The sequence below is a fragment of the Pan paniscus genome, chromosome 5 (assembly GCF_029289425.2).
Source record: "Pan paniscus chromosome 5, NHGRI_mPanPan1-v2.0_pri, whole genome shotgun sequence".
Classification (NCBI taxonomy): Eukaryota; Metazoa; Chordata; class Mammalia; order Primates; family Hominidae; genus Pan; species Pan paniscus.
In genome coordinates, this window is record NC_073254.2 from 145636047 (window position 1) to 145643616 (window position 7570).

The 7570-nt window shown below is 37.8% G+C and overlaps 1 long non-coding RNA gene across 1 annotated transcript in view; it reads right to left on the reverse strand.

Moving 5' to 3' along the window:
* Positions 1–4580, reverse strand: part of LOC130541614 (uncharacterized) — a 79633-nt gene extending 75053 nt beyond the window's left edge. Inside the window, exon 1 of the long non-coding RNA XR_008955695.2 lies at positions 4135–4580. This is a non-coding gene — a long non-coding RNA (uncharacterized LOC130541614). The remainder of the gene's footprint in view (positions 1–4134) is intronic.
* Positions 4581–7570: the final 2990 nt, after the last annotated feature.

Sequence of the window (7570 nt, forward strand, 5' to 3'; positions counted from 1 at the left end):
TACTTTAAATATGCCTAGAATTAGGCATGAACATAATCCTAAAAACAACATTTTTATTTATATCCTACCTTATTCTTAAAATAATGCATAAATGCTTATATGAATACATAAAATACAACAAGAAAAGATGAATTTAAATAATGTTGAATTCGAAGAAAAGGTGACAGAGTTAAGACATAATCCAAAATGAAATTAGGGGACACTGTGGAAATCTCCCTCTCCAGCCTCCTGCTTAGCATATAGCGGTATTAAATAATTATTTGTTGATAATATTAATAAAAGCAAAAATTGATGGAGTGCTTCCCATATACTCAACCCTGATTCTTTTCTTTCTTTCTTTCTTTTTTTTTAATACTTTAAGTTCTGGGATACATGTGCAGAACATGCAGGTTTGTTACATAGGTATACACGTGCCATGGTGGTTTGCTGCACCCATCAACCCGTCATCTATGTTAGGTATTTCTTCTAATGCTATACCTCCCCACAACAGGCCCCAGTGTGCAATGTTCCCCTCCCTGTGTCCATGTGTTCTCATTGTTCAACCCCTACTTATGAGTGAGAATATGTGGTGTTTGTTTTTCTGCTCTTGTGTTAGTTTGCTGAGAATTATGGTTTCCAGCTTCATCCATGTCCCTGCAAAGGACATGAATTCATCATTTTTTATGGCTGCATAGTATTCCATGGTGTATATGTGCCACATTTTCTTTATCCAGTCTATCATTGATGGGCATTTGGGTTGTTTCCAAGTCTTTGCTATTGTGAACAGTGCTGCATGTGTCTTTATAGTAGAATGATTTATAATCCTTTGGATATATACCCAGTAATGGGATTGCTGGGTCAAATGGTGTTTCTGGTTTTAGATCCTTAAGGAATCGCCACACTGTCTTCCACAATGGTTGTACTAATTTACACTCTCACCAACAGTGTAAAAGCATTCCTATTTCTCCACATCCTCTCCAGCATCTGTTGTTGCCTGATTTTTAATGACTGCCATTCTAACTGGAGTGAGATGGTATCTCATTGTGGTTTTGATTTGCATTTCTCTAACGACCAGTGATGATGAGCTTTTTTTCCATGTGTTCGTTGGCCGCATAAATGTCTTCTTTTGAAAAGTGTCTGTTCATATACTTCACCCACTTTTTGATGGGTTTTTTTTTTCTTATAAATTGTTTCTAAGGGCAAAAAAAGTATTGTTTCATTTAATTCTCACATTTATTATTGAGGTAAGTTCTATCATTATCTCCATTGTACAATGCTTACCCTGAGTTTCAGAGGCAAGTTTGTCAATTATGGCAAAGGTGAGCTACCAGCTCAAACAGTCTAATCCTGGGACTTAAACCATGGCACCATGCACCCTCCAACATTAACTGTCTAGAATCCCTGCTCATGAAAAACTAGGTAGAGGACAAATAAGTCCATCTTAGCATCACTTCAGTTCAGTTGAATAAATAAAAGAATAAATGAATGTGATTTGCCACAAATTTTGTCCTAAGTTTTCTAACATCCAAAACAAAAAGGAGGATAAGTTTAATTTTATGATTCAGAAAAAAGCAAACCAATTTCTTGGGAGAAGAATAAACAATAATTTATCGCTTCCTTGTGCATACAAGATCAGAAGACAAATGAAAAGCCTAACAGTGGAAACACCAAGTATACACAGAAATATAACTGGTCATGTATTTTTCTTTATTAATGGAGAATTTCAAACACACATTAAAATAGAACAGCATAATGAACCCCCATATACTCATCACCCGACTCAAACATTACCAGTTCAAGGTAAATCTGGTTTCTTCTGTACCCACCTCCACTATATGATTTGAAGCAAATCCAAAATATATCATTTCATTAATTAATATTTCACTATGGATCTCTTAACAATAATTCTACTTTTTTCTTAACGTAACCACAATCCCATGACCACATCTAAAAACAAAATAATAATTCCTTAATATCTGCTCAGTGTTTTCATTTGCAATCATCTCTTGAATTTCATCATTTTTAAAACTTGTTTGTTTGTTTGTTTGGATCAGCATCCAGATAAGGTCCACACATTGCCGTTTATAACAACTTCATTTTAACTTATCGAAATGAGTTTATTTTAATTACAAAATATAATGGAAAGTGCATTAATCCAAGGGTTAAGAAGTCATGTGGCAAAAAGAAGAACTGTGTTCAGGTCCAGTTTCATCTGCTTGACCTTGAACAAGTCACGTTACCTCTGTAAAATGACAGGGGTGGCAAGATGATTTTCAGCATTTTTTTCAAAGTCATAATGACTGCTTAGATCCTTCCACTTTACAAGTGAGAGGCTCAAGATCAGAGATTTGAGTGGATCACAGATTTAAATTTATAATAGGATAAGTATGATTCATCAACTCATTCCTAAGTAATACATCAAAAATCTAAAGCAACATCCCTCAGATTATTTGGAGCCTGCATTTTGCTTCTCTTCAATGACTAATTTCACCCTTAAGCTTTACAGGCCCAATTCTATACAACCCTGATTATCAACAGAAGCAAGTCTAAAGAATTCATTACTTTGATTATTCGATATACAAATAATGCTTAGCTTCAGTCTCACGATCACTTTCCCTGTAGTTAATCTATCTAGCTGGTAAAGATGGGATGGAAGGAAAAGGGCAAAAAAAATTTTCGTTGAGCCCCTAAACACTTTTCAAAAGTTGTCTCGTTTAATCCCTAGGTGGGGTAAAGTGAGATAGTAGAACAGGAATCTGAACGCAACATCACTCTTTCAAAACCTGCGCTCTCTTCTTATTTAGAAAAGAAAAATAATGGTCTCAACTTCATAGCAATGTTATGAGGATTAAATGAATGTTAAAAAAAAAAAAAAACCAACGGCGCCTTGTAAACCATAAAGTGTTATGCCCACATAGAGCAGAGTACATGCCGTCCCAAAGAATATTTTATGTGTAACTTTTAAGATGTCCAGACTCAACATTAGTATATAAGACATATCTGGTTGCTTCTGTGGACTCCCAAATAGAGTTCTAAACCACACACTGGGATATTCTTAAATTCCAGTTTTTTCTCCCTTCCACGCATATCTCCTCCAGCAAACAATGGTTCTGAACCACAACTGTCTTCTCCCTATTTTCCCCAGGACTGCCCAGTGCTATAGAAAAAGAGAAGACATGTCAATTGTTACACACAGCCAGCTGAGCATAGAGCATGAGACATCCAGGGAGTACTTTTCAGGACATTTGATTGCATTAAAATGATCACCCTCTATTTCCCTATAAATTGGATTCCTACACAAACAGAAAGCTAGCAGTCATAAACGTTCAGACTCCATCTGGCAAAACCAGCATTATGCATGGACTTCTATACAATAAGGGAAGAGTATTGTCAGATTTGAACCTTCCCCAGAGAAACTAGGACACCAAGCACAATTGGAGGGAAAAGCAGCACACGCTAACCTGTAGTGTTCATTTTAAATGGATGACACATGAACTTCAAAGAGCATTTTACAATGCACTGCATAGTCAAGGGTGACTGGAATTCAAAGACAAAACAAACATTTCTATTTTCTAGGTAGGGAGTAAAACAATCGCAGCGACACCCCTCCCTTTGTTAAAGTCAGGATCTGGTATAAAACGTGTAGTGAACATGCAGAGCTCATTATTGTGCTTCCTAGTAAAGTGAACAAAAAGCCTATTTCTGAAATGATGTTTATTACCATATCGTGTATTCGCTTAAGAGGCTCAACAGCTGCCGTTTAACCACTGTCTTAATGGAAAGCAAATTTAGAACTTTGGAAATTTTTGGTGGTGTTGAGGATTGGGGGACCAACTGGGAAAGAGGTGTCCTTTCTTTCTTCTTTTCTTTCTTTCATTATTTTTTTCTTTTATAATTTTGCAAGGATTTTAATGTAGATTTACAGGGTTATTTAACTAAAGCTGTGTAAACCTCAGGCACACCAAGTTTTTTTTTTTTTTAAAGACTAGAGTTCATGCATAGATGAGGAATCTTACTTTTTCCAAATAACTAAATCACTAATTGCTCTGATGTATTATCCTCAAGAGAAACACCAGAAAAAAAGGGGAATTCAATTTATTTTTACAAAACTTTCCAATTTCCCTGAATTCAATGAACACTTAGTTGAAGACTTACTTTTTGAGATGTCTTGGCAGAGTAGTCTTCCAGATTCTCTACAGGAAGCAAAAACAACCTGCTCAGAGTAGGCAACAAAGGTTCAGAAACCCAATCCAAAAATAGACACACAAACACAAAGTCCAATAATGTCACATCATACAACAGAAGAATGGCCAGGTAGCAGGTGTGGGAGCCAAGTGATACTGGGCCACCTTGGGGAAATAGCACAAACTCTCTGAACAGATGACAGGCAGGTATGGACAGAATAAAGAAGCAGCAGCCTGGGAGTCCCAAAATTGTTATTTGAGGCCCAGAATTTCAATATACACTCCCAAGATTAAACTTGCAGTTTTTCAATACTGATTCTATAAACCTGTCAAGTTAGATGAAAAGACAAACAGAACAAGGAATGTGCAAGCTGAGTGCAGTATTACCAAAAGTAGCCTCTCATGGAAAATCAGCAATTTAATGCATAAGAATTCTTCATATTCCTACAGATGATTGTAGTGGTAACTATCAAAATGACAGTGTGTTTGAGACTAATTGGGTATTATTACATACTTTTGGGAAAACTGATTGAGGCTCCCACGTTATGGAACTTTTGAATTTATCCTATTTCCTGATTGCTCATGATTTGTTCTCATGGTCCGACTAAAGTTCTGGATCATCCCAATTACATTTTGTAGTTGGGCACATGTGCAGCACAGCAGTGAACACTGCAGACCTCAAAGGAAAGTCATCCACACGAGATCCATGAAGTGTGCTTCCAGTGTCAAATGCAATTCCTTTTTCAATGGAGACTGGGGTTTTAGAGGTAGTCACTCAAGGCTTTCACTAGCGATTGCCTGAGTGATGATTTCAGTTCTGCTCATCAAGGGCAGCCGTGCTTCTAGCCACTCACTCCTGGCACAACCTGACACCCATCCTAATCCGCTCAGCCATATGGATAAGTGTATCAAGTTTATGCTTGTTCATGACCACCTCCCAAAATAGGAGGTCACTGAGAGGGAAAGACGATGTTTGTGAGAAACATCCTCCATTACTCTACACCATGATTAATAATTTCTTAATTGTCCTTTGACATTTTCAGACTTAAGGTAAAGATAGATAACAGGCTACAAGGTTTAGACTTCTCTATTTCCTGTATAATTGTTCATCTGCTTTAAGAATATGCAGTATTTCATTGGGGCTTTTGTTAAGTAGAAGTCTCACTTGTATTGAATGCAGAATTGTCCATTTTTCTACTATTATTATTTAATCATCCTGAAATTCAGAGAAGTTTTAGTCCCTTTCATTTCTCTGCCCCCACCGAGGCGTCATTTAATTCACATGTGAAAGTTTTTAGATCACTGCTATTATAGTTAAACAGTTTTTTTCTAAAAAGCAGTTAAAAACAGTTTATCTTCCACTGGGGAATATGCAGTAAAGATTGGAGCTTGAGTCTAAGTGGGATTCAGATATATTTGGGTCTGTGTGGCCAAGTGGTAGGGAAGGACTCTGAAGCCATCTGTCTGTGGCCTGAGGCACCTCCTGGGAGGTCTCACAACCTCAGAGTGTAGCCAAGAGCGTTGGTTGAAGGGGAGGGATAGTGCTGACATTTGTGTTACTGCAGTTTGCCTACCAGCCCAGTATCCACCCTTTTCAACCATGAAAGCAAGAGGATTATGAGTAGAGAAGGGAGGCTTCTTTCTTTGAAAACTCTGCAAAATGTTGGACCACAGAAAGGGTTCTTTTAAGATTCCTGTAGCCAACTATAGGACAGCACTCTCCCACATCACCATACGTCACTGCATAGCTGGGCACCTCAGGAATTCAGAGCACCCATAACGATGCCAGGCAGAACAGGCATGGAGCCTGGAAGAGTAGGGGTGGAGGTTATGCTAAGCACATGCACAAAACCCACAGGGACTCATAGGAGCATCTGAGAAGAGAGGGGCATACATCACCAAGTAAAGGAAAGAGCCAGCAAAATCTGAGCTTTGATGATATTACGAGCCATCTATACCCACAGGTGGGGAGACTAGAAAAGACCAGTTTACACTGATTGGTGTTCTGTAGGAGTTCTGTTCTGCCCCTGGCCAATTAGAGATATTGATCGGTGAACTAGGTAAAAAAGAAAAAATATGGGCGGGGCGCGGTGGCTCATGCCTGTAATCCCAACACTTTGGGAGGCCGAGGCAGGCAGACCAGCTGAGGTCAGAAGTTCGAGACCAGCCTGGCCAACATGGTGACACCCCGTCTCTACTAAAAATAGAAAAATCATCTGGGCATGGTGGCGTGAGCCTGTAGTCCCAGCTACTCAAGAGGCTGAGGCAGGAAAATTGCTTGAACCCAGGAGGGAAAGGTTGCAGTGACGTGAGATTGCACCACTGCACTCCAGCCTGGGCAACAGAGCGAGACTCCATCTAAAAATAAATAAATAAATAAATAAATAAATAAATAAATAAATAAACAAACTAAGAAAAAATATGCTACTTATTTTCCACTGATTTTGAAGCTTAGAATTCAGGATTAGGATTCAACACAATCGTAAAAAATTAGTGGTGGGCCCACTACACTTACCTGGAATTCAGTGCTACTGTATGGTAAGTAGGCGGATTGGTAACAGGTTTTCAAAAAGTTCTACAGAAAAGCCCAGCTAAAGAAATATAAATATGAATGAATGAATGAATGAATGATGAAGCAGTCCTATCCTCCTGATGATCCTATGGTAGGATTTTGGTTCTTAAGGGTTTTTAAAGTTCACCCTATAGTTTATCTGTGGGCTCTTGAGTCCCCACCTGCTTCTTCAGGTATTGGACAAACCTACACCTGGACAAACCTGGTTGCTCCAGACCCTGCTGCCCAGGATATAAGGAAGAAAGTACACGTTCAGACAGGGAACAAGTCTATCTGAAATTCCTGGCAAAAGTACCTGATATTAAGTACATCAGGTATGTGACTGGTGCTGAATTTCAGATATAAATTAAAAATGGTAAAATAAATAAATAGCACCCAAAAAAGAAATGGCTGGAATTTAGAATTCATTTACTGAAAGAAAGGAGAACAAATCTGGATGAAATAGGCTTCTTCAAGTACTGTATATAAATGATTATCTTATGAGAAGACATCAGTTGATTCTTAATTCCACTTATTTTAGACTGTAAAATAATTTAATTCAGTTTAACACATACTGAGTGTCAATGTAAAAGCCTCATGTTAGCCAGTGACTGCCTGAGTTAATGTTAGATATTTATGTTGCACACAGAAAGTGTACTTCTGTGCATGCATGTTACTAGTGAATCTGGTTGTGAGGCAAAAAAAATGATTTTAGAGTAATTTTTTTATGATTTTAACAGTAAACATCCACCTGTCTATAGAACAAATCTATGTGGAAATAGCGGAATCTACCATTTCACCTCTCAATGAATCTGTTTCTTATTTACTTCTTTTTATAAAAAATTTCCTATTTGGG